Below are 25,526 nucleotides of genomic sequence, written 5' to 3'. Positions count from 1 at the left end.
CATCTACACAGCCCCATAATTTGCTCCCTGGACCAACCCCACTCCCTGCCTCCATAGCTTCCCGATGCAAAACAAGTGCGTGCCATAATCCACAGCTACTAAACCCAAACCAGCAAGTGCTTTCCTTAGTATTACCAACAACTGGAAAGGTAACTGAATCACCTGGAGCATGCTTAAAAACGTCACCTATAGCCAGCAAAAAGTTGCCCTCAGAGTTTCTTATCCCACACCTGAGGGCAAAAGCCTGCCAATGGATAGGATGGAAGAAGGACTGTCGTACCCCTTGATCTCTGATCTGTCTTGGAGCTGCATAGGTAATGCTTACCCCTATCCGGTGAAAGCTGACATTCTCCACATAAAACCCCTACTACTCCTTCCTTCCAACAATTCTGACACTCTGAACGCTCCAAAATTATACATGTTATCAGTGTGATGAACAGGGTTGTTTCATGTGCAGAGGAACAAACTTCAAGCCACATAACAATAACCTTGTAAAAGATCTTCAACGTGATAGGTTTCCTTTGCTTCCTTGTCTGACAGAGCTTCCACACCCAATTCCCCTTCTGATGGTGCATAGCCCCAGAACATCTTGCCCATGAAGGCGTTACAAGCCAATATTCCTGCAATCGTGACCTGAGAAAGCCCTTTTCCCATCAATGACAAAATAAACTGCACTGCATCCTCCACACATTCCCATTCTCTCTCCTTCCTCCAAGCCCCTGAAGCCCAAAATTCCCCCCATGTCTGTGCATACACCTTCCAAGAGGGCACAGCCAGAGACCCTTCCACCAGCTGGAACATCCTCTGTCTCCTACTGTCAAAAATGCCAGTGGCATATTCATCTTGACACCATCTGCCTCTGTGGCCAATCCATGGAACCTCTCCCACTGCGAACGAGAGAAAGCATCAGAGATGTCACTGTCTACACCTTGCACATGTTTCACCCTAAATAGAATATTATGCATCAAGCCTGCTAACACAAAGCCCCTTTGCATTTTCAACACCTGTGTGTCTTTCACTGACTGACTATTGACTACCTGTACCACTGCCATACTGTCCAAGTGAAACAGCGCTGTGTACCAGCAAGTCACCCCACATGGTGATTGCCACCTCCAATGGGAATAACTCAAGGAAGGTAAAACTACATTGCCCGTGCTTCCAACTGTCTTGCCATCCCTCTGTGTACCACCATCTCTGCCAGTACAGGCTAAAACCACTGCCCCTTGCTGTGCCCAAATAGATCTGTATATCCCACTCAAAATCCCACTGAGCACACATTGGGATGCCACTGAAGAAATACAAAAAGAAATTCCTCATTCTCAAATCCTCTGTCACCACTTCTTACAGGCGCATGTGGTGGGGTGGCAATGAGAGCTCTTAGAATGCCAAACCAAGTCTCCTACAAAACGTCCTATCCGCTCGCACTACCCTACATACAAAGTTGAGATTCCCTAAAAGTGCCTGGACCTCCCTGACCGTGACCTTAGGTTTTGCCAGCATTGTGTCCAACAACAACTACATTCCCAATTTCTTGTACTGAGGTAAGCAAGCCTCCAAGACCTCAGAGCCCAGTTCAATTCCCAAGAATGCCAACATTGTCTGTGGGCCCACTGTTTTTTTTGGTGCCAACGAGATCCCCACAAACTCCATGAGGTCCCGAAACCTACCAGCAATCTCCAGCAGCCCATTAAGCTGGAGTCCGTGATGATAAAGAAATAATCTAAGTAGTGGGTAACCCACTCATGCCCAGTGCACCAAGTAAACAACCATTGCAAAAATGAGCTACATAGAAACAGAGCACATGACATTAAAAATCCCATTGGGAGAGCCTTATCCACATACCACTGCCCACCAAACTGAATGCCCAGTAGCTGAAATTCCTCTGGGTGCATGGGTAGCAGTCTAAAAGCCGACTTAATGTCACATTTTCCCATTTGTGCGTCTACTCCTGCTTTTTCAGCTAATGCCATTGCTACATCCACTGATGAATATGAAGCCAAAGACAGTTTTTCGCTAATAAAGTCATTCACCAATTATCCCTCTTGCTATGATAAGTGCTGGATCAATCGGAATTGACCCTGTTCTTTCTTTGGAACCACCTATTAGGAAGACAATCAAATTCTCTACAGGCCATTCATTAAAGGGGCAAGATATCTGACTCTCTCATACCTCTTTCATCAATTTTTTCCTTGCCATCTCGGGGTGAGGCTGGACTGACTTCAGATTGTTCGCCCAGCATCGCACTTTAGGCCCTTCGTAACCCAGACAGAAACCCTCCTGAAACCCCCTTGCAGGATCACAGTACCCTCCCTGTCCAGATAGTACTGCAGTCACAAGATTAGCCTGTTCAGTTTAACCAGCATACAAGCTTTTTTTCCCCAGTTCCTTGGCCCCTTCGTTCTCCCCTATAGTTTCCTGATGCTGTATGTGCCCCACCTGATCCTCCCACAGTCTGGTGCCACTGATTAGAGTTGCCCCCTGCTTGTCTGCCTTGTATTCCTCCAATGTTACCTTAGCAATGCACAAGGGCATGTTTCCCTGAGCACTTTGAAAATGTGTGTCTAAATTTACAATATTCTCTTGTACATACTCCCTTATTGAAGTCCCAACAGGACCCAACCGTTCCTCCCTGGCTCTTGGCTGTGGTGCCCACCCCTCCCAAGGTGGGACAAGCCTGAAACTAATTAACGAACACCTTGCTATAAAAGATAGTTTTTCCAAACTTTACTGGGCCCATCGTATGCTGCCAGAAGTCTGCATCAATTTCCCCCAATTTTTCCTCCGGATCCAGAGCCATTCATGCACGAAAATAATACACAAGCACTTGTGTAGCAGAAAACCACCCGCTTACTATAACACATACATGGCTGAGCCATGTTCCTCCAGGAATGTGGCAGCAGCCTAGTTCAGGTCCTGTCCCCTTTCAGGGTGGAAGGCACTGGGCAGTGAAAGGTTGCCTCTCGTGTTGCCCCTCAGCTCCCAGGCTGTCCTTCTGCTGCCACAATTCTCGTTCTTATCTCATCGCATTTGCCGTGCATTCAGAGACAGAGGTCAAATGTCAGGTGCTGTCTTCCGAGGGTGCTTTTTACTTTTCTTTCTCAGACTTCATAGTGAGAGGATTTATTTGTTAATCTTGCTGGAAACTCTGGGTGGGAAGGAGTTTTTTTCCTAGCACATGACTACATTTAAATGAACAGTGTGAGCATTTTTTTGAATGTATCAGAATTAGGAACACAAATGCAGCACATGTTTTGTTATTTCTGAAGTGTGTTGGAAACAAATACTTTAATATGATCAAACAAATCATTACACTAGTTGATGAAATTTCCACACATTTTCATCTGTGCACTGTATAGTTTTATTAGTAAAACTGTATGTCTGTGCAAATGTAATGGTCATTTCAAGTGAAAATATGTTGTCTGTAATGGCAGTGAGCTACCACACCATTAATACTTCACTCTACATCACTCCACTCTACTTTGCACCACTCCATATTAATGCATTCCACTTCACACCACTCCACTTTACACTTATCCACGCCACTGCACTACTCCACTGTAAGCCACTGCACTCTACGCCACTTCATACTATGCCTCTCTACCCTGTACCACTCTACTCTATGCCAGTGCACTCTTCACCACTCTACTCTACATCACTCTAGTCTAGGCTACACCCATCTGCTAAGCACAGCTCCACTCTATGCCATTGTACTCTACACCACTCTGCAACAATGCACTCTACACCACTGCATTGAATGCCAATACACTCTATGCCGATGCACTTTACTCCTCTGTAACAATCAACCCTGCTCCCCTGCGCTCTATGCCACCAGTCCACTGTATGCCACTCTCATCTGCTCTGCACCACTGCACTCTATGCCACTTCACTCTGCTCTGCTCTGAAACTATCTACTCTATGCCACTCTGTCACTCCACTCTATGCCACTACACTCTACACCACTCTACTCTTAACCACTGCACTCTATGTCAATGCTTTCTACACAACTGCACTCAATGCCACAGCACTCTACTGTGCATCACTGTACTCTATGCCACTGCTCTCTAAACCACTCTACTCCACTCTATACCACTGCTCTCTGACACTCTACTCTGCAACACTGCACTCTCTGCCACTGAACTCTAAAGCCACTATACTTTCCATTATTGCACTCTATGGCACTTATACTCTACACCATTCTATGCTGCTCTACTCTGCACCACTTGGCAACACTGCACTCTACTATGCACCTCTCTAATCTACGCCACTGCATTCTACACTGCTGCAATGTATGCTGTTCAATTCAAGCCACTTCATTCAATGTCTCTGCACTGTCACCATACTTTGCAACACTCTATGCCGATGCCACTCTACACAACTCCACGCTATACAACTCCAATACATGACACTCTCTGCCACTCCACAACACTGTTCTCCACTCTTCGCCATTCCACTCAACAGCCCTCCACCCCATTCTCCTCTACTAACTTTTAGCCATGGTGAACAGCAGCCATGTGGGTGTCCAAAATGGCTAAAACATATTGGCAAAGCCAATAGCTCTTGCATAGTAAAGACCTATTGGCTTTGCTAATGCTTGTTCTCCTGTCTTCCTCTTTCAGGTTCGTGGCGGGTCCCTGTAGGAAAACGGGACATACTGTAGACTTTCTTTCCATTTTAGTGTCTGTGCGAGCTACACAGTTTTTTGACCCTGTTCGTTCCCTGTCTTGTTGCAATGTATGTTCTTTCTTGTTTTCAGGCGTTGCCCTCTCTGGGTCCCTGTGCCGAAACGCGAAGCGCTCCAGGCCCTAGGGTAAGGCATTTTCCTTGTTAAACCCCCAAAAAGACGTTTTTTTGTTTTTTTTTAAACATGAAAAACCAAAATAATTATTGGCAAAGTCACACGACTGGCAGCCAGATACATACATGTTGGCTTCCTCAGTGCTTTCCTCATCAGTCTTTTTGCGTATTAATTTTCAAGTAGTTTGTCAAAATGCCTCCTTGTTTTTCAAGTCTAGTACTATCTGTAAAGTCACATCCAAATCATAGATATTACGCGTAAGGCAGATCTTACTTCAGCGTCATAGATTTTTGAATGTTGAAGTGAAAAAGCATTTTCCGAACTATGGGCTTTTACATTTATGTGTGTTTTAGTTCACCATCAGTTGCTAATGGTAACTTTGACGTAGGTCTTGTTCACTGGTCCATTCGGCACAAATCTGGTAGCTTCTCTCTCTTTCTCCGTCCAATAATTAATATATCATTGATGTACTGTTGTCATATTTTGAAGTGTGGCTGGTGTGTCTACGTGTTGCATTTCAAACTGTGCATATGCAGGAACCCCTTGGTCATTTGATAGAGTCTTCAAATAAAAATAAGTTTTCATCCATTGCAGTTACTTCCTACAGAATAATGAATGTAACTTGTATTCTAAGTTCACTGTTGTCACTGAATAAAAGCTCCTTTACCGCTCTCAAGGTGGCCTCATGCTAGTGTGAAGAACTTCAATATCGGAGCTCATCAGGCCGGGTAAAGGGCCAAAGGGCAATTTTATCAATACATTTAGGAATTCCTTGTCGTCATGGCAGCTGAAAATGTTGAACAAGGACATTTTTGGTCGAGCCAGTGAGTTTGGCATAACCAGACCCATTGGCAGGTGAAAGGAAACTGAGGGTGTAGAGAGAAGGAGTAGAAACCTGCTCTACAGATTGACAATGGAGGGCAACGTATGATTATCATGGAACAAAAGGGGAAGCAAAATAAATTGAGGGAGAAGGAAATTGCCAGTGTAAGAAAGAAAATGGAGGAAATGGCCATGCAGTGCACCAAAGACACTACAGCCACCTTTAGCATGAGGTTCCAGATGAGCTTGTTGCAAGCGGACCTTCTTTCTAAGGCTTTGGCAGAATTTACGTTTTATGAATACAAGCATAACATAGCTAACCCACCTGCTGTGGTGCTCATCAGTTGTAAACCGCGCTCTGGGCCCAAGAAACGATCGAAAGGAAAATTCTTAAGATACATCAGGCAACAAAAGAAGGTGGAAATTAAATCCTGTGTACTGCTTCCAGCAGCCGAGAACATTGTCCTGCTATGGCCGATACTAGTGTGAAGTTAATTCATGTAAATACAAGTTGGAGATACTGGCCACAAGAAGTGTCTTTTTCTGTGCATGTAGACATACAAACTAAGAGAATTAGAGGACTGCCATAAAGGTTATAGACATGTGACAACAAGGGTTGTGCTTCTAACTTCCGTGACTAGGGACAATAATACATTCAGGCAGAAAAGTGCCTCTTCGTGGCTACAGAACATTGACTCCACCCACAAGGCGAGAGATCTTAATTAACAATAGCAACATGTATTTCTTCAGAAAGAGAAGCAACTCTTAACTAGCAATCAGTTGTCACAATAATGAACAACGTTATGTGGGACATACTGGGTTCTCTAATAAATTGTGCTCTACCCCTCGAGCTGGGTGCATCAGCTTCACTTTTGAAACAACAAATGGAGGACCATTAACTGAATGGTTTGCTGGTCTGTCCATTCACCAGATTGATTTACAAAAATGCTAAACCATCAACAGGTCATACATAGCCAAACCAAACTGCAAAAGTATTTAGTGAATAAAGCCCACAAAGCTTGTAAATATAAAGCACTGTGCATCAAATGTGTCTGCCACCTCTCTATTGCCATGCTAACGGCTGACTAATTGATTATCCTATCAAATTCCAGGATTGAGCTAAAGGCCCCGTGTATCACACACACAACACTTAACAAAATTATACTGGGTTATCTAGAGTTGCAACTTCAATAGGCGTAGTTGATTATAGAGATCTTTGCAATGTCTGTTCCTGGTGATGGACACTAGTTTTCAGAAGGGTCGCTGCTCTGTTAAGAATTTGGCTTAACACACACGGCATAAGCACTGCGTGTTGTAGGGCAGTATCAGAACCTTGGATGTTAATTACACCAATACCATATTGTGGGCTCCAATACAACATGGTCTTTTCTTTGATAGTGACTAGTTTGTTGAGGATCATGCCTTGGAATGGTAGACATCATAGGAAGGGGGTGATGTAGACTATCTCAGCAGAGCCAAGGCCATTGGTAACAGTAATGTGAGTCAGATAATCACTTGCAGATCAGTAGACTTCAACAGTCTCATATGGCAATAGCGATGGCAGCCCAGGGCCTTTCTAACAAAAATCGTTTCATGCATCATAGCATCTTGATGAAGCAGTGGGAGGGTTTATGATGCAGTTCGTATTAGAAATCCATGCTACCAGCTAGTTTGCTAGTGACTTTTATGTTTTTTACTTTGTTCACAGTAGGAATTGGGAATTTCTCAATGTGATGGACTAGTACTTGAATGGATGTTTGGAAAGGAGTGTTTCCAGTTGGTGTTTGACAACAGCCCAACGTAATTCACCCAGCATTGACTGATCCATATTCCGGTTCTAAATGGTCTCATATTACTGGTGTGGGTATTCTACTCAAAATGCATGGGATAAGTGCTTCTAGATCACAGTGGTAATTAAGCATGCACATCAAAAGAATTAAAACTGCCCCAGAAACGTGTTCTTGGTGGAGCTATTAAAGCAAGTTTCCAGTATCCACAATCGTATGAGCTCCTTTGGCACCAGAGTAACTTACTTCAATCGCACTCTGAAATTAGTCTTTATTGTTCATAGTTGTGAGAACCTCATCCGTCACTGTGGCACCACCCAGGAACATCATTTCTCAAGAGGTTATCTATCTCCATCCCCTCCAATCCAGAATTTCCTGAAGCCCTGACAGACTTCTGACCACTCTCTCAGTGAGACCCACTGGAGGGCAGCCCTAGGGTTAGACTAACACTGTTTCTATAAATATCCACATCCCAGCAGGCTCTGACAGTTATCAGGCAAATCAGCAGAGCAGCTCAGCTAATAGCATATTCTATCACTCATTCTTATTCATAGTTGGTGTATACACACAGCATGTGCTTTAGCTTTAAGGGGCAGAGAAGTTCAGTCAGTGATGTGGCTTGGTGGGACACAACTTACAAAAGGCAACAGCGCATTTAATTAACCCTTTACCATTTCCTCCCAGTTACGTATTCACTGGGGCTGGGCTGGTGAAAGAGTGACCACGGCATGGGATCTTCACCAAACTGTGGAAGCATGACTGACAAAGTAGTGACAATGTGCTTTGCCCTCAGAGTGGCATTGGGGTGGGCTTACTGTAGTGCAGTTGAGCAAGAAAAAAGTAGGAGGGAAAGTTGGGTGTCAGGATCTTTACATACAAAAAAGGAAGGCATTGTTTGAGTTAAGCTGAAGCTACAGCTCTACTGTCCAAATAATGAGGCCTAAAGGTCAGTGCATAATATGCAAGATCTGTGTTACCTAAGGGATAATTCAGGATATACAGTTACAAATGTTACGATATGTGTACCGTGATGGATGCCTGTGCTGTGTGCAATTTTTGAGCCTACAAGTCATTTATGACCTGAGTGATGGCTGTCTTGTGTACCTAAAGTCAGACCTTGTGTTTTTTTAAATGGATGCGATTGTGTGATCCACAAGAGTTTATGTTCTGTGTCACCAAACTCCATCACTTATCATTGATAACTGTTATTGAGATGCAGAAGGGTACAAACATCCTTTCAGGTTAGTCTTCTCGGTAACACTCTTCTTTCAAAAAGTTCTGAGTTTGCTCCTGAAACCAGTGGTCGTGGAATGCCGTGAAACTCGAATAACAAATGCAAATTGGCCAGACCTGAGCAAGACACATTTCATTTTCTTTTACCAGTAAATTACTTTTAACCATGAGTATGAGAATCCCAGATTGAATTCAAATGACCCCTATACATGACCAGTCATCTTACAAATTTAAAGAAGGTTGGTGGCCTAGTATAAGCATCTCAACGGAGTTGGATCTGATTTGTTGTATTTGTAGGCCATTTCAGTCATAAATCGGTGTGATTTATGCAATTTCTTTCATCGAATGCATGCATTTAATTTATTCTGCAGGAATAAGGGGTCACTCAGGGTCTCCTTAAGCACTAAGATGTCACACACAAGTACATTGACAACAGAGAAATGTCACACCTAAGCGTACCAAAATCAATATCTACATGGCTTCGCTTGCCAGCATTGTCCGCCCCTATGGCCTCAACATTATTTCATACGCCAGCGCCACCCAACTCATCCTCTCCTTCATGAAGAACCCATCTACCGCCAAAAACAACCTACACGTCGGACTCCTCGCCATCGCTGACTGGATGACAACAAGCCACCTCAAATTGAACTCAGAAAAAAACGAGATCATCATCTTCGGCCCTAACAAAACAGCATGGAACGACTCTTGGTGGCCTGCCACCCTAGGACCACCCCCAACATCCGCCACCCACGCACACAATCTTGGCATCATACTTGACTCATCTCTCTCCATGACTCAGCAAATCAACGCCATATCATCCTCCTGCTTCAACACCCTCCGCATGCTACGCAAGACCTTCAAATGGATTCCATTAGGAACTAGAAAAACGGTCACCCACGCCCTCATCAGCAGCAGACTGGACTACGGCAACGCCCTCTACGCAGGGACCACAGCCAAGCTTCAAAGAAAACTCCAGCGCATCCAGAACGCCACTGCACGTCTCGTCCCCAACCTCCCTCGCCACAAGCACATCTCTGCCCACCTCAGATCCCTACACTGGCTGCCCATCAACAAAAGGATCATCTTCAAAATCCTAATCCACTCTCACAAAGCCATTCACGACACCGGACCGGCCTACCTCAATGAACTATTCAACTTCCACAACCCGACTCGACAGCTCCGCTCTGCCAACCTTGCCGTCGCAACAGTCCCCCGCATCCAATGCACCACCTTCGGCGGCAGATCCTACTCCCACTTCGCCGCCAAAACCTGGAACTCCCTCCCCACCAACCTACGCAAGACCCAGGACCTCCTAACTTTCAGAAAGCACCTTAAAACATGGCTCTTCAAGCAGTAACTTCCCCTCCCCCAACCCCAGGGCCTTGAGACTATACCGAGTTAGTAGCGCGCTTAAGAAATTTGATTGATTGATTGATTGATTGATTGAATCTTGGCAGCTGTGGGAGGGCATGGGGCACTAGGAGTTTCACCGACATACCGGGTGTTCAGCAGGACTCCTTCTGCATCAACCCCACTACTAATGCCACATTGCCACTGCTTTTACTGCAAACACAACTACTACCAGCACTACAATATGTTAGCATGATTGTGTGGAAGAACATTATGTGTTTGACAATGTTGTGTACAACTGTAAGAGAAGGGTTGATGTGGGCATGTGTGAGAGAGAAATTTTGTACTTGCTATCAATAATGACAAGCACCTGCAAAGCCTTTAAAAAAAAAAAAAAAAAGACCAGCGAGTTGCAGGAGTGGAAAGAGGAAAGAGGCAGGGGAAAAGCAATACAGTAGGTGGGTAGAAAAACAACATGAGAGAGACCACACATGGGCGAGGGGAGAAATACATGGGTGAAAGCAATCAAAGTAGAACACAAGGAAAAGCACACAGGTGGGAGGGGGTAGAGAACCACATGGGTGAGACAGCAACATGGAGGGACAGAGAAATGCACACTCATAGAGTGCTTAAACAAAAACAAAAAAGTAGCTGAAGCACAGAAGCCAGCCAATTAAACAGGTGGTAAAGAGGCTATGCGCCATGAGAGGGACGAACACAAGATGGGCTGGCTGAAGCATGGAAAGCCATTAAATAGAATGCAAGCAAATAAGAGTGACAGCAAAGCCAACTAATGCTAATCAGTGTGAAAGATGAAAACCCCTCTGTGGTCTTGGAAAGCCCACAGTTTGTCTGTGGCAAGCAGACAACTGGCTCTGAAAGGTGAGCTCAACCTAGAAAGGCCAGAATTAATGCATTTGCAAGGCTTCTTTCCAGTTTTTCAAAGCCAGCTGCTATCTGCAGTATTTGCATACAACTTCCACATGCAAACTAGTGCCCTTTGCTGCTAGAGAAACAACATATAGCAAGGAATGACACATCCAGTGAAAAGAAGAATGCAGCTATCTTTTAGTGGCTGTAATTTCAGTCCTTCCTTATGTTGTTGTATTAACAGGCATTCAAAAGCACCAGTAGCAATCATAAGACAAACTTTAAAAGGACATTTTTTATGTATGTATCTTGGAAAAAACAGTGTATACTATTCAACAGTGGTTCCCAACATTTTGCCTTCTCTGGACCCCCACTTTATCATTACTGGAACCCGGGGATCCCCACTGAATTATTATTGGAATCCGGGTACCGCTGAGAAGGCTTCGCGGACCCCTAGGGGTCCCCGGACCACAGGTTGGGAACCACTGCCATACAACATGAAATAAATGTATCTTCAAAAATCATTGCTAACCTTGTGAAACAGATTATTTACATTCAGTTTGATGTTTATCAACTGGCAACACTGCAACGATTTTCTATAGTTACTAAACTGGGGTAACCGTGAGGCCTTTGTGATTAACTTCATCCCAACTACTGGATCTGCAAGTTACATAGTGAAAGATTTTTTGGGGAAAAAAAAATATATATATATATATATATATATATATATATATACATACATAACAGGATTTAAATCCAATGCATTTTTGAATAGCACAAAAACCGTCAGTTGGATTTGTAGGACGTTTGGCAGTATTACATGTTAGGGAGTGCCGATGATTCTGAGGGGTACACCAGGTAAATAGAGTATGCATATGTTTCGTTATAAGATTTTTCTACTTAGTGATATCGTGTAGCACAATACTACTAAAAGTAGCTAGGAAGCCCAAAAAAATAACTAGACTACATATGTAAAGTTTCAGATTTGCTACTTGAACAACTGAAAGACCCGTTTGAGGTCACATGCTAATGGGAACTATAAACAAATACATAATGTAGGAAGTTGGCTCTGTATGTGCTATTTCAAAGTAAGGAATAGCATGCACAGAGTCCAAGGGTTCCCCTTAGAGGTAAAATAGTGGTAAAAATAGATAATACTAATGCTCTATTTTGTGGTAGTGTGGTCGAGCAGTAGGCTTATCCAAGGAGTAGTGTTAAGCATTTGTTGTACATACACAGACAATAAATGAGGTACACACACTCAGAGACAAATCCAGCCAATAGGTTTTGTTATAGAAAAATATCTTTTCTTAGTTTATTTTAAGAACCACAGGTTCAAATTCTACATGTAATATCTCATTCGAAAGGTATTGAAGGTAAGTACTTTAGGAACTTCGAATCATCAAAATTGCATGTATACTTTTCAAGTTATTCACAAATAGCTGTTTTAAAAGTGGACACTGCAATTTTCACAGTTCCTGGGGGAGGTAAGTTTTTGTTAGGTTAACCAGGTAAGTAAGACACTTACAGGGCTTAGTTCTTGGTCCAAGGTAGCCCACCGTTGGGGGTTCAGAGCAACCCCAAAGTCACCACACCAGCAGCTCAGGGCCGGTCAGGTGCAGAGTTCAAAGTGGTGCCCAAAACGCATAGGCTAGAATGGAGAGAAGGGGGTGCCCCGGTTCCGGTCTGCTTGCAGGTAAGTACCCGCGTCTTCGGAGGGCAGACCAGGGGTGTTTTGTAGGGCACCGGGGGGGACACAAGCCCACACAGAAATTTCACCCTCAGCGGCGCGGGGGCGGCCGGGTGCAGTGTAGAAACAAGCATCGGGTTCGCAACGTTAGTCTATGAGAGATCTCGGGATCTCTTCAGCGCTGTAGGCAGGCAAGGGGGGGATTTCTCGGGGAAACCTCCACTTGGCCAAGGGAGAGGGACTCCTGGGGGTCACTTCTCCAGTGAAAGTCCGGTCCTTCAGGTCCTGGGGGCTGCGGGTGCAGGGTCTCTCCCAGGCGTCGGGACTTTAGGTTCAAAGAGTCGCGGTCAGGGGAAGCCTCGGGATTCCCTCTGCAGGCGGCGCTGTGGGGGCTCAGGGGGGACAGGTTTTGGTACTCACAGTATCAGAGTAGTCCTGGGGTCCCTCCTGAGGTGTCGGATCTCCACCAGCCGAGTCGGGGTCGCCGGGTGTAGTGTTGCAAGTCTCACGCTTCTTGCGGGGAGCTTGCAGGGTTCTTTAAAGCTGCTGGAAACAAAGTTGCAGCTTTTCTTGGAGCAGGTCCGCTGTCCTCGGGAGTTTCTTGTCTTTTCGAAGCAGGGGCAGTCCTCAGAGGATGTCGAGGTCGCTGGTCCCTTTGGAAGGCGTCGCTGGAGCAGGATCTTTGGAAGGCAGGAGACAGGCCGGTGAGTTTCTGGAGCCAAGGCAGTTGTCGTCTTCTGGTCTTCCGCTGCAGGGGTTTTCAGCTGGGCCGTCCTTCTTCTTGTAGTTGCAGGAATCTAATTTTCTAGGGTTCAGGGTAGCCCTTAAATACTAAATTTAAGGGCGTGTTTAGGTCTGGGGGGTTAGTAGCCAATGGCTACTAGCCCTGAGGGTGGGTACACCCTCTTTGTGCCTCCTCCCAAGGGGAGGGGGACACAATCCTAACCCTATTGGGGGAATCCTCCATCTGCAAGATGGAGGATTTCTAAAAGTTAGAGTCACCTCAGCTCAGGACACCTTAGGGGCTGTCCTGACTGGCCAGTGACTCCTCCTTGTTTTTCTCATTATTTTCTCCGGCCTTGCCGCCAAAAGTGGGGCCTGGCCGGAGGGGGCGGGCAACTCCACTAGCTGGAGTGTCCTGCTGGGTTGGCACAAAGGAGGTGAGCCTTTGAGGCTCACCGCCAGGTGTGACAATTCCTGCCTGGGGGAGGTGTTAGCATCTCCACCCAGTGCAGGCTTTGTTACTGGCCTCAGAGTGACAAAGGCACTCTCCCCATGGGGCCAGCAACATGTCTCGGTTTGTGGCAGGCTGCTAAAACTAGTCAGCCTACACAGGTAGTCGGTTAAGTTTCAGGGGGCACCTCTAAGGTGCCCTCTGGGGTGTATTTGACAATAAAATGTACACTGGCATCAGTGTGCATTTATTGTGCTGAGAAGTTTGATACCAAACTTCCCAGTTTTCAGTGTAGCCATTATGGTGCTGTGGAGTTCGTGTTTGACAAACTCCCAGACCATATACTCTTATGGCTACCCTGCACTTACAATGTCTAAGGTTTTGTTTAGACACTGTAGGGGTACCATGCTCATGCACTGGTACCCTCACCTATGGTATAGTGCACCCTGCCTTAGGGCTGTAAGGCCTGCTAGAGGGGTGTCTTACCTATACTGCATAGGCAGTGAGAGGCTGGCATGGCACCCTGAGGGGAGTGCCATGTCGACTTACTCGTTTTGTCCTCACTAGCACACACAAGCTGGCAAGCAGGGTGTCTGTGCTGAGTGAGAGGTCTCCAGGGTGGCATAAGACATGCTGCAGCCCTTAGAGACCTTCCTTGGCATCAGGGCCCTTGGTACTAGAAGTACCAGTTACAAGGGACTTATCTGGATGCCAGGGTCTGCCAATTGTGGATACAAAAGTACAGGTTAGGGAAAGAACACTGGTGCTGGGGCCTGGTTAGCAGGCCTCAGCACACTTTCAATTGTAAACATAGCATCAGCAAAGGCAAAAAGTCAGGGGGCAACCATGCCAAGGAGGCATTTCCTTACACAACCCCCCCCCAAACGAAAGAGGATGAGACTAACCTTTCCCAAGAGAGTCTTCATTTTCTAAGTGGAAGAACCTGGAAAGGCCATCTGCATTGGCATGGGCAGTCCCAGGTCTGTGTTCCACTATAAAGTCCATTCCCTGTAGGGAGATGGACCACCTCAACAGTTTAGGATTTTCACCTTTCATTTGCATCAGCCATTTGAGAGGTCTGTGGTCAGTTTGAACTAGGAAGTGAGTCCCAAAGAGGTATGGTCTCAGCTTCTTCAGGGACCAAACCACAGCAAAGGCCTCCCTCTCAATGGCACTCCAACGCTGCTCCCTGGGGAGTAACCTCCTGCTAATGAAAGCAACAGGCTGGTCAAGGCCATCATCATTTGTTTGGGACAAAACTGCCCCTATCCCATGTTCAGAGGCATCAGTCTGCACAATGAACTGCTTAGAATAATCTGGAGCTTTTAGAACTGGTGCTGAGCACATTGCTTGTTTCAGGGTGTCAAAGGCCTGTTGGCATTCCACAGTTCAGTTCACTTTCTTGGGCATTTTCTTGGAGGTGAGTTCAGTGAGGGCTGTCACAATGGATCCATATCCCTTCACAAACCTCCTGTAATACCCAGTCAAGCCAAGGAATGCCCTGACTTGAGTCTGGGTTTTTGGAGCTACCCAGTCAGTCCAGAATAGTCTGGATCTTGGGTTGGAGTGGCTGAACTTGGCCTCCACCTACAAGGTGGCCCAAGTAAACCACAGTTCCCTGCCCTATCTGGCATTTGGATGCCTTGATAGAGAGGCCTGCAGATTGCAGAGCCTTCAAAACCTTCTTCAGGTGGACCAGGTGATCCTGCCAGGTGGAGCTAAAGACAGCAATATCATCAAGATAAGCTGTGCTAAAGGACTCCAAGCCAGCAAGGACTTGATTCACCAACCTTTGGAAGGTGGCAGGGGCATTCTTTAAACCAAAGGGCATAACAGTAAACTGATAATGCCCATCAGGTGTGGAGAATGCTGTTTTCTCTTTTGCTCCAGGTGCCATTTTTATTTGCCAGTACCCTGCTGTCAAGTCAAAGGTACTTAAGAATTTGGCAGCACCTAATTTATCTATGAGCTCATCAGCTCTTGGAATTGGATGAGCATCTGTCTTGGTGACAGAATTGAGCCCTCTGTAGTCCACACAAAACCTCATCTCTTTCTTTCCATCTTTGGTGTGAGGTTTGGGGACTAAGACCACTGGGCTAGCCCAGGGGCTGTCAGAGCGCTCAATTACTCCCAATTCCAGCATCTTGTGGACTTCCACCTTGATGCTTTCCTTAACATGGTCAGACTGTCTAAATATTTTGTTCTTGACAGGCATGCTGTCTCCTGTGTCCACATCATGGGTACACAGGTGTGTCTGACCAGGGGTTAAGGAGAAGAGTTCAGGAAACTGTTGTAGGACTCTCCTACAATCAGCTTGCTGTTGGCCAGAGAGGGTGTCTGAGTAGATCACTCCATCTACTGTGCCATCTTTTGGGTCTGATGACAGAAGATCAGGGAGAGGTTCACTCTCTGCCTCCTGATCCTCATCTGTTACCATCAACAGATTCACATCAGCCCTGTCATGGAAGAGCTTAAGGCGGTTCACATGGATCACCCTGTTGGGGCTCCTGCTTGTGCCCAGGTCCACCAGGTAGGTGACCTGACTCTTCCTTTCTAGCACTGGGTAAGGGCCACTCCATTTGTCCTGGAGTGCCCTGGGAGCCACAGGCTCCAGAACCCAGACTTTCTGCCCTGGTTGGAACTCCACCAGTGCAGCCTTTTGGTCATACCAAAACTTCTGGAGCTGTTGGCTGGCCTCAAGGTTTTTTGTTGCCTTTTCCATGTACTCTGCCATTCTAGAGCGAAGGCCAAGTACATAGTCCACTATGTCTTGCTTAGGCTCATGGAGAGGTCTCTCCCAGCCTTCTTTAACAAGAGCAAGTGGTCCTCTTACAGGATGACCAAACAGAAGTTCAAAGGGTGAGAATCCTACTCCCTTCTGTGGCACCTCTCTGTAAGCGAAAAGCAGACATGGCAAGAGGACATCCCATCTCCTTTTGAGTTTTTCTGGGAGCCCCATGATCATGCCTTTTAATGTCTTGTTGAATCTCTCAACCAAGCCATTAGTTTGTGGATGGTATGGTGTAGTGAATTTATAAGTCACCCCACACTCATTCCACATGTGCTTTAGGTATGCTGACATGAAGTTGGTACCTCTGTCAGACACCACCTCCTTAGGGAAACCCACTCTGGTAAAGATACCAATGAGGGCCTTGGCTACTGCAGGGGCAGTAGTCGACCTAAGGGGAATAGCTTCAGGATACCTGGTAGCATGATCCACTACTACCAGGATATACATATTTCCTGAGGCTGTGGGAGGTTCCAGTGGACCAACTATGTCCACACCCACTCTTTCAAAGGGCACCCCCACCACTGGAAGTGGAATGAGGGGGGCCTTTGGATGCCCACCTGTCTTACCACTGGCTTGACAGGTGGGGCAGGAGAGGCAAAACTCCTTAACCATGTTGGACATATTGGGCCAGTAGAAGTGGTTGACTAACCTCTCCCACGTCTTGGTTTGTCCCAAATGTCCAGCAAGGGGAATGTCATGGGCCAATGTTAGGATGAACTTCCTGAACAGCTGAGGCACTACCACTCTCCTAGTGGCACCAGGTTTGGGGTCTCTGGCCTCAGTGTACAGGAGTCCATCTTCCCAATAGACCCTATGCGTTCCATTTTTCTTGCCTTTGGACTCTTCAGCAGCTTGCTGCCTAAGGCCTTCAAGAGAGGGACAGGTTTCTTGTCCCTTACACAGCTCCTCCCTTGAGGGTCCCCCTGGGCCTAAGAGCTCAACCTGATAAGGTTCAAGCTCCAAAGGCTCAGTTCCCTCAGAGGGCAGAACTTCTTCCTGAGAAGAGAGGTTCCCTTTCTTTTGCTGTGTTGCAGTTGGTTTCCCAACTGACTTTCCTTTCCTCTTGGTAGGCTGGGCCATTCTTCCAGACTCCAGCTCTACTTGTTCACCCTGTGCCTTGCATTGTGCTCTTGTTTTCACACACACCAGTTCAGGGATACCCAGCATTGCTGCATGGGTTTTTAGTTCTACCTCAGCCCATGCTGAGGACTCCAGGTCATTTCCAAGCAGACAGTCCACTGGGATATTTGAGGAGACCACCACCTGTTTCAGGCCATTGACCCCTCCCCATTCTAAAGTAACCATTGCCATGGGATGTACTTTTCTCTGATTGTCAGCGTTGGTGACTGTGTAAGTTTTTCCAGTCAGGTATTGGCCAGGGGAAACCAGTTTCTCTGTCACCATGGTGACACTGGCACCTGTATCCCTCAGGCCCTCTATTCTAGTCCCATTAATTAAGAGTTGCTGTCTGTATTTTTGCATGTTAGGCGGCCAGACAGCTAGTGTGGCTAAATCCACCCCACCCTCAGAAACTAGAATAGCTTCAGTGTGGACCCTGATTTGCTCTGGGCACACTGTTGATCCCACTTGGAGACTAGCCATACCAGTGTTACCTGGATGGGAGTTTGGAGTGGAACCTTTCTTGGGACAGGCCTTGTCTCCAGTTTGGTGTCCATGCTGTTTACAGCTATGACACCAGGCCTTTTTGGGATCAAAGTTTTTACCCTTGTACCCATTGTTTTGTGAAGAGGCTCTGGGCCCACCCTCCTGTGCAGGTTTTTGGGGGCCTGTAGAAGACTCTTTACTATTTTTAGTTTTGGTTGTCTCATCACCCTTCCCCTGGGGAGGCTTTGTGACCCCTTTCTTTTGGTCACCCCCTGTTGAAGTCTTGGACACCCTTGTCTTGACCCAATGGTCCGCCTTCTTTCCCAATTCTTGGGGAGAAATTGGTCCTAGGTCTACCAGATGCTGATGCAGTTTATCATTGAAACAATTACTTAACAGGTGTTCTTTCACAAATAAATTGTACAGCCCATCATAATTACTTACACCACTGCCTTGAATCCAACCATCTAGTGTTTTCACTGAGTAGTCAACAAAGTCAACCCAGGTCTGGCTCGAGGATTTTTGAGCCCCCCTGAACCTAATCCTGTACTCCTCAGTGGAGAATCCAAAGCCCTCAATCAGGGTACCCTTCATGAGGTCATAAGATTCTGCATCTTTTCCAGAGAGTGTGAGGAGTCTATCCCTACACTTTCCAGTGAACATTTCCCAAAGGAGAGCACCCCAGTGAGATCTGTTCACTTTTCTGGTTACACAAGCCCTCTCAAAAGCTGTGAACCACTTGGTGATGTCATCACCATCTTCATATTTTGTCACAATCCCTTTGGGGATTTTTAACATGTCAGGAGAATCTCTGACCCTATTTATATTGCTGCCACCATTGATGGGTCCTAGGCCCATCTCTTGTCTTTCCCTTTCTATGGCTAGGAGCTGTCTCTCTAAAGCCAATCTTTTGGCCATCCTGGCTAACAGGAGGTCATCTTCGCTGAGAGCATCCTCAGTGATTTCAGAAATGTGGGACCCTCCTGTGAGGGACTCACTATTTCTGACTAACACAGTTGGAGACAGGACTTGAGGGGTCCTGTTCTCCCTATTTAGGACTGGAGGAGGGACATTGGCCTCCAAGTCACTAATCTCTTCCTCTGTGAGGTCATCATCAGAGGGGTTGGCTTTTTCAAACTCTGCCAACAGCTCCTGGAGCTGAATTTTGGTAGGTCTGGAGCCAATGGTTATTTTTTTGATATTACAGAGAGACCTTAGCTCCCTCATCTTAAGATGGAGGTAAGGTGTGGTGTCGAGTTCCACCACCTGCATCTCTGTATCAGACATTATTCTGCTAAGAGTTGGAATACTTTTTTAAGAATCTAAAACTGTTTCTAGAATCTAATTCAAACTTTTAACAAACTTTTAAACTCTAAAAAGACAATGCTAAACAGGGACTTAACACACAAGGCCCTAGCAGGACTTTTAAGAATTTAGAAAACTTTCAAATTGCAAAAATGAATTTCTAATGACAATTTTGGAATTTGTCGTGTGATCAGGTATTGGCTGAGTAGTCCAGCAAATGCAAAGTCTTGTACCCCACCGCTGATCCACCAATGTAGGAAGTTGGCTCTGTATGTGCTATTTCAAAGTAAGGAATAGCATGCACAGAGTCCAAGGGTTCCCCTTAGAGGTAAAATAGTGGTAAAAATAGATAATACTAATGCTCTATTTTGTGGTAGTGTGGTCGAGCAGTAGGCTTATCCAAGGAGTAGTGTTAAGCATTTGTTGTACATACACATAGACAATAAATGAGGTACACACACTCAGAGACAAATCCAGCCAATAGGTTTTGTTATAGAAAAATATCTTTTCTTAGTTTATTTTAAGAACCACAGGTTCAAATTCTACATGTAATATCTCATTCGAAAGGTATTGCAGGTAAGTACTTTAGGAACTTCGAATCATCAAAATTGCATGTATACTTTTCAAGTTATTCACAAATAGCTGTTTTAAAAGTGGACACTGCAATTTTCACAGTTCCTGGGGGAGGTAAGTTTTTGTTAGGTTAACCAGGTAAGTAAGACACTTACAGGGCTTAGTTCTTGGTCCAAGGTAGCCCACCGTTGGGGGTTCAGAGCAACCCCAAAGTCACCACACCAGCAGCTCAGGGCCGGTCAGGTGCAGAGTTCAAAGTGGTGCCCAAAACGCATAGGCTAGAATGGAGAGAAGGGGGTGCCCCGGTTCCGGTCTGCTTGCAGGTAAGTACCCGCGTCTTCGGAGGGCAGACCAGGGGGGTTTTGTAGGGCACCGGGGGGGACACAAGCCCACACAGAAATTTCACCCTCAGCAGCGCGGGGGCGGCCGGGTGCAGTGTAGAAACAAGCATCGGGTTCGCAACGTTAGTCTATGAGAGATCTCGGGATCTCTTCAGCGCTGTAGGCAGGCAAGGGGGGGATTTCTCGGGGAAACCTCCACTTGGCCAAGGGAGAGGGACTCCTGGGGTTCACTTCTCCAGTGAAAGTCCGGTCCTTCAGGTCCTGGGGGCTGCGGGTGCAGGGTCTCTCCCAGGCGTCGGGACTTTAGGTTCAAAGAGTCGCGGTCAGGGGAAGCCTCGGGATTCCCTCTGCAGGCGGCGCTGTGGGGGCTCAGGGGGGACAGGTTTTGGTACTCACAGTATCAGAGTAGTCCTGGGGTCCCTCCTGAGGTGTCGGATCTCCACCAGCCGAGTCGGGGTCGCCGGGTGTAGTGTTGCAAGTCTCACGCTTCTTGCGGGGAGCTTGCAGGGTTCTTTAAAGCTGCTGGAAACAAAGTTGCAGCTTTTCTTGGAGCAGGTCCGCTGTCCTCGGGAGTTTCTTGTCTTTTCGAAGCAGGGGCAGTCCTCAGAGGATGTCGAGGTCGCTGGTCCCTTTGGAAGGCGTCGCTGGAGCAGGATCTTTGGAAGGCAGGAGACAGGCCGGTGAGTTTCTGGAGCCAAGGCAGTTGTCGTCTTCTGGTCTTCCGCTGCAGGGGTTTTCAGCTGGGCCGTCCTTCTTCTTGTAGTTGCAGGAATCTAATTTTCTAGGGTTCAGGGTAGCCCTTAAATACTAAATTTAAGGGCGTGTTTAGGTCTGGGGGGTTAGTAGCCAATGGCTACTAGCCCTGAGGGTGGGTACACCCTCTTTGTGCCTCCTCCCAAGGGGAGGGGGACACAATCCTAACCCTATTGGGGGAATCCTCCATCTGCAAGATGGAGGATTTCTAAAAGTTAGAGTCACCTCAGCTCAGGACACCTTAGGGGCTGTCCTGACTGGCCAGTGACTCCTCCTTGTTTTTCTCATTATTTTCTCCGGCCTTGCCGCCAAAAGTGGGGCCTGGCCGGAGGGGGCGGGCAACTCCACTAGCTGGAGTGTCCTGCTGGGTTGGCACAAAGGAGGTGAGCCTTTGAGGCTCACCGCCAGGTGTGACAATTCCTGCCTGGGGGAGGTGTTAGCATCTCCACCCAGTGCAGGCTTTGTTACTGGCCTCAGAGTGACAAAGGCACTCTCCCCATGGGGCCAGCAACATGTCTCGGTTTGTGGCAGGCTGCTAAAACTAGTCAGCCTACACAGGTAGTCGGTTAAGTTTCAGGGGGCACCTCTAAGGTGCCCTCTGGGGTGTATTTGACAATAAAATGTACACTGGCATCAGTGTGCATTTATTGTGCTGAGAAGTTTGATACCAAACTTCCCAGTTTTCAGTGTAGCCATTATGGTGCTGTGGAGTTCGTGTTTGACAAACTCCCAGACCATATACTCTTATGGCTACCCTGCACTTACAATGTCTAAGGTTTTGTTTAGACACTGTAGGGGTACCATGCTCATGCACTGGTACCCTCACCTATGGTATAGTGCACCCTGCCTTAGGGCTGTAAGGCCTGCTAGAGGGGTGTCTTACCTATACTGCATAGGCAGTGAGAGGCTGGCATGGCACCCTGAGGGGAGTGCCATGTCGACTTACTCGTTTTGTCCTCACTAGCACACACAAGCTGGCAAGCAGGGTGTCTGTGCTGAGTGAGAGGTCTCCAGGGTGGCATAAGACATGCTGCAGCCCTTAGAGACCTTCCTTGGCATCAGGGCCCTTGGTACTAGAAGTACCAGTTACAAGGGACTTATCTGGATGCCAGGGTCTGCCAATTGTGGATACAAAAGTACAGGTTAGGGAAAGAACACTGGTGCTGGGGCCTGGTTAGCAGGCCTCAGCACACTTTCAATTGTAAACATAGCATCAGCAAAGGCAAAAAGTCAGGGGGCAACCATGCCAAGGAGGCATTTCCTTACACAACCCCCCCCCAAACGAAAGAGGATGAGACTAACCTTTCCCAAGAGAGTCTTCATTTTCTAAGTGGAAGAACCTGGAAAGGCCATCTGCATTGGCATGGGCAGTCCCAGGTCTGTGTTCCACTATAAAGTCCATTCCCTGTAGGGAGATGGACCACCTCAACAGTTTAGGATTTTCACCTTTCATTTGCATCAGCCATTTGAGAGGTCTGTGGTCAGTTTGAACTAGGAAGTGAGTCCCAAAGAGGTATGGTCTCAGCTTCTTCAGGGACCAAACCACAGCAAAGGCCTCCCTCTCAATGGCACTCCAACGCTGCTCCCTGGGGAGTAACCTCCTGCTAATGAAAGCAACAGGCTGGTCAAGGCCCTCATCATTTGTTTGGGACAAAACTGCCCCTATCCCATGTTCAGAGGCATCAGTCTGCACAATGAACTGCTTAGAATAATCTGGAGCTTTTAGAACTGGTGCTGAGCACATTGCTTGTTTCAGGGTGTCAAAGGCCTGTTGGCATTCCACAGTTCAGTTCACTTTCTTGGGCATTTTCTTGGAGGTGAGTTCAGTGAGGGCTGTCACAATGGATCCATATCCCTTCACAAACCTCCTGTAATACCCAGTCAAGCCAAGGAATGCCCTGACTTGAGTCTGGGTTTTTGGAGCTACCCAGTCCAGAATAGTCTGGATCTTGGGTTGGAGTGGCTGAACTTGGCCTCCACCTACAAGGTGGCCCAAGTAAACCACAGTTCCCTGCCCTATCTGGCATTTGGATGCCTTGATAGAGAGGCCTGCAGATTGCAGAGCCTTCAAAACCTTCTTCAGGTGGACCAGGTGATCCTGCCAGGTGGAGCTAAAGACAGCAATATCATCAAGATAAGCTGTGCTAAAGGACTCCAAGCCAGCAAGGACTTGATTCACCAACCTTTGGAAGGTGGCAGGGGCATTCTTTAAACCAAAGGGCATAACAGTAAACTGATAATGCCCATCAGGTGTGGAGAATGCTGTTTTCTCTTTTGCTCCAGGTGCCATTTTTATTTGCCAGTACCCTGCTGTCAAGTCAAAGGTACTTAAGAATTTGGCAGCACCTAATTTATCTATGAGCTCATCAGCTCTTGGAATTGGATGAGCATCTGTCTTGGTGACAGAATTGAGCCCTCTGTAGTCCACACAAAACCTCATCTCTTTCTTTCCATCTTTGGTGTGAGGTTTGGGGACTAAGACCACTGGGCTAGCCCAGGGGCTGTCAGAGCGCTCAATTACTCCCAATTCCAGCATCTTGTGGACTTCCACCTTGATGCTTTCCTTAACATGGTCAGACTGTCTAAATATTTTGTTCTTGACAGGCATGCTGTCTCCTGTGTCCACATCATGGGTACACAGGTGTGTCTGACCAGGGGTTAAGGAGAAGAGTTCAGGAAACTGTTGTAGGACTCTCCTACAATCAGCTTGCTGTTGGCCAGAGAGGGTGTCTGAGTAGATCACTCCATCTACTGTGCCATCTTTTGGGTCTGATGACAGAAGATCAGGGAGAGGTTCACTCTCTGCCTCCTGATCCTCATCTGTTACCATCAACAGATTCACATCAGCCCTGTCATGGAAGAGCTTAAGGCGGTTCACATGGATCACCCTGTTGGGGCTCCTGCTTGTGCCCAGGTCCACCAGGTAGGTGACCTGACTCTTCCTTTCTAGCACTGGGTAAGGGCCACTCCATTTGTCCTGGAGTGCCCTGGGAGCCACAGGCTCCAGAACCCAGACTTTCTGCCCTGGTTGGAACTCCACCAGTGCAGCCTTTTGGTCATACCAAAACTTCTGGAGCTGTTGGCTGGCCTCAAGGTTTTTGGTTGCCTTTTCCATGTACTCTGCCATTCTAGAGCGAAGGCCAAGTACATAGTCCACTATGTCTTGCTTAGGCTCATGGAGAGGTCTCTCCCAGCCTTCTTTAACAAGAGCAAGTGGTCCTCTTACAGGATGACCAAACAGAAGTTCAAAGGGTGAGAATCCTACTCCCTTCTGTGGCACCTCTCTGTAAGCGAAAAGCAGACATGGCAAGAGGACATCCCATCTCCTTTTGAGTTTTTCTGGGAGCCCCATGATCATGCCTTTTAATGTCTTGTTGAATCTCTCAACCAAGCCATTAGTTTGTGGATGGTATGGTGTAGTGAATTTATAAGTCACCCCACACTCATTCCACATGTGCTTTAGGTATGCTGACATGAAGTTGGTACCTCTGTCAGACACCACCTCCTTAGGGAAACCCACTCTGGTAAAGATACCAATGAGGGCCTTGGCTACTGCAGGGGCAGTAGTCGACCTAAGGGGAATAGCTTCAGGATACCTGGTAGCATGATCCACTACTACCAGGATATACATATTTCCTGAGGCTGTGGGAGGTTCCAGTGGACCAACTATGTCCACACCCACTCTTTCAAAGGGCACCCCCACCACTGGAAGTGGAATGAGGGGGGCCTTTGGATGCCCACCTGTCTTACCACTGGCTTGACAGGTGGGGCAGGAGAGGCAAAACTCCTTAACCATGTTGGACATATTGGGCCAGTAGAAGTGGTTGACTAACCTCTCCCACGTCTTGGTTTGTCCCAAATGTCCAGCAAGGGGAATGTCATGGGCCAATGTTAGGATGAACTTCCTGAACAGCTGAGGCACTACCACTCTCCTAGTGGCACCAGGTTTGGGGTCTCTGGCCTCAGTGTACAGGAGTCCATCTTCCCAATAGACCCTATGCGTTCCATTTTTCTTGCCTTTGGACTCTTCAGCAGCTTGCTGCCTAAGGCCTTCAAGAGAGGGACAGGTTTCTTGTCCCTTACACAGCTCCTCCCTTGAGGGTCCCCCTGGGCCTAAGAGCTCAACCTGATAAGGTTCAAGCTCCAAAGGCTCAGTTCCCTCAGAGGGCAGAACTTCTTCCTGAGAAGAGAGGTTCCCTTTCTTTTGCTGTGTTGCAGTTGGTTTCCCAACTGACTTTCCTTTCCTCTTGGTAGGCTGGGCCATTCTTCCAGACTCCAGCTCTACTTGTTCACCCTGTGCCTTGCATTGTGCTCTTGTTTTCACACACACCAGTTCAGGGATACCCAGCATTGCTGCATGGGTTTTTAGTTCTACCTCAGCCCATGCTGAGGACTCCAGGTCATTTCCAAGCAGACAGTCCACTGGGATATTTGAGG

The 25,526-nt window shown here is 47.0% G+C and overlaps 1 protein-coding gene across 5 annotated transcripts in view; it reads left to right on the top strand.

Moving 5' to 3' along the window:
- TMEM45B (transmembrane protein 45B) overlaps positions 1-25,526 on the top strand; it is a 272,895-nt gene that overhangs the window by 63,841 nt on the left and 183,528 nt on the right. For 3 of the 5 annotated variants that reach the window (XM_069224483.1, XM_069224486.1, XM_069224484.1), the window contains one exon: positions 4,754-4,807. The exons of the other annotated variants lie outside the window; for them this stretch is intronic. The gene's annotated coding sequence lies outside the window, so the exon portion shown is untranslated. The remainder of the gene's footprint in view (positions 1-4,753; positions 4,808-25,526) is intronic. 5 annotated transcript variants of the gene reach the window in all.

Source organism: Pleurodeles waltl, chromosome 3_1 (genome assembly GCF_031143425.1).
Source record: "Pleurodeles waltl isolate 20211129_DDA chromosome 3_1, aPleWal1.hap1.20221129, whole genome shotgun sequence".
Taxonomy (NCBI): domain Eukaryota; kingdom Metazoa; phylum Chordata; class Amphibia; order Caudata; family Salamandridae; genus Pleurodeles; species Pleurodeles waltl.
The sequence above is the reverse complement of the archived record's forward strand: the minus strand, read 5'-3'. Positions and strand labels throughout refer to the sequence as shown.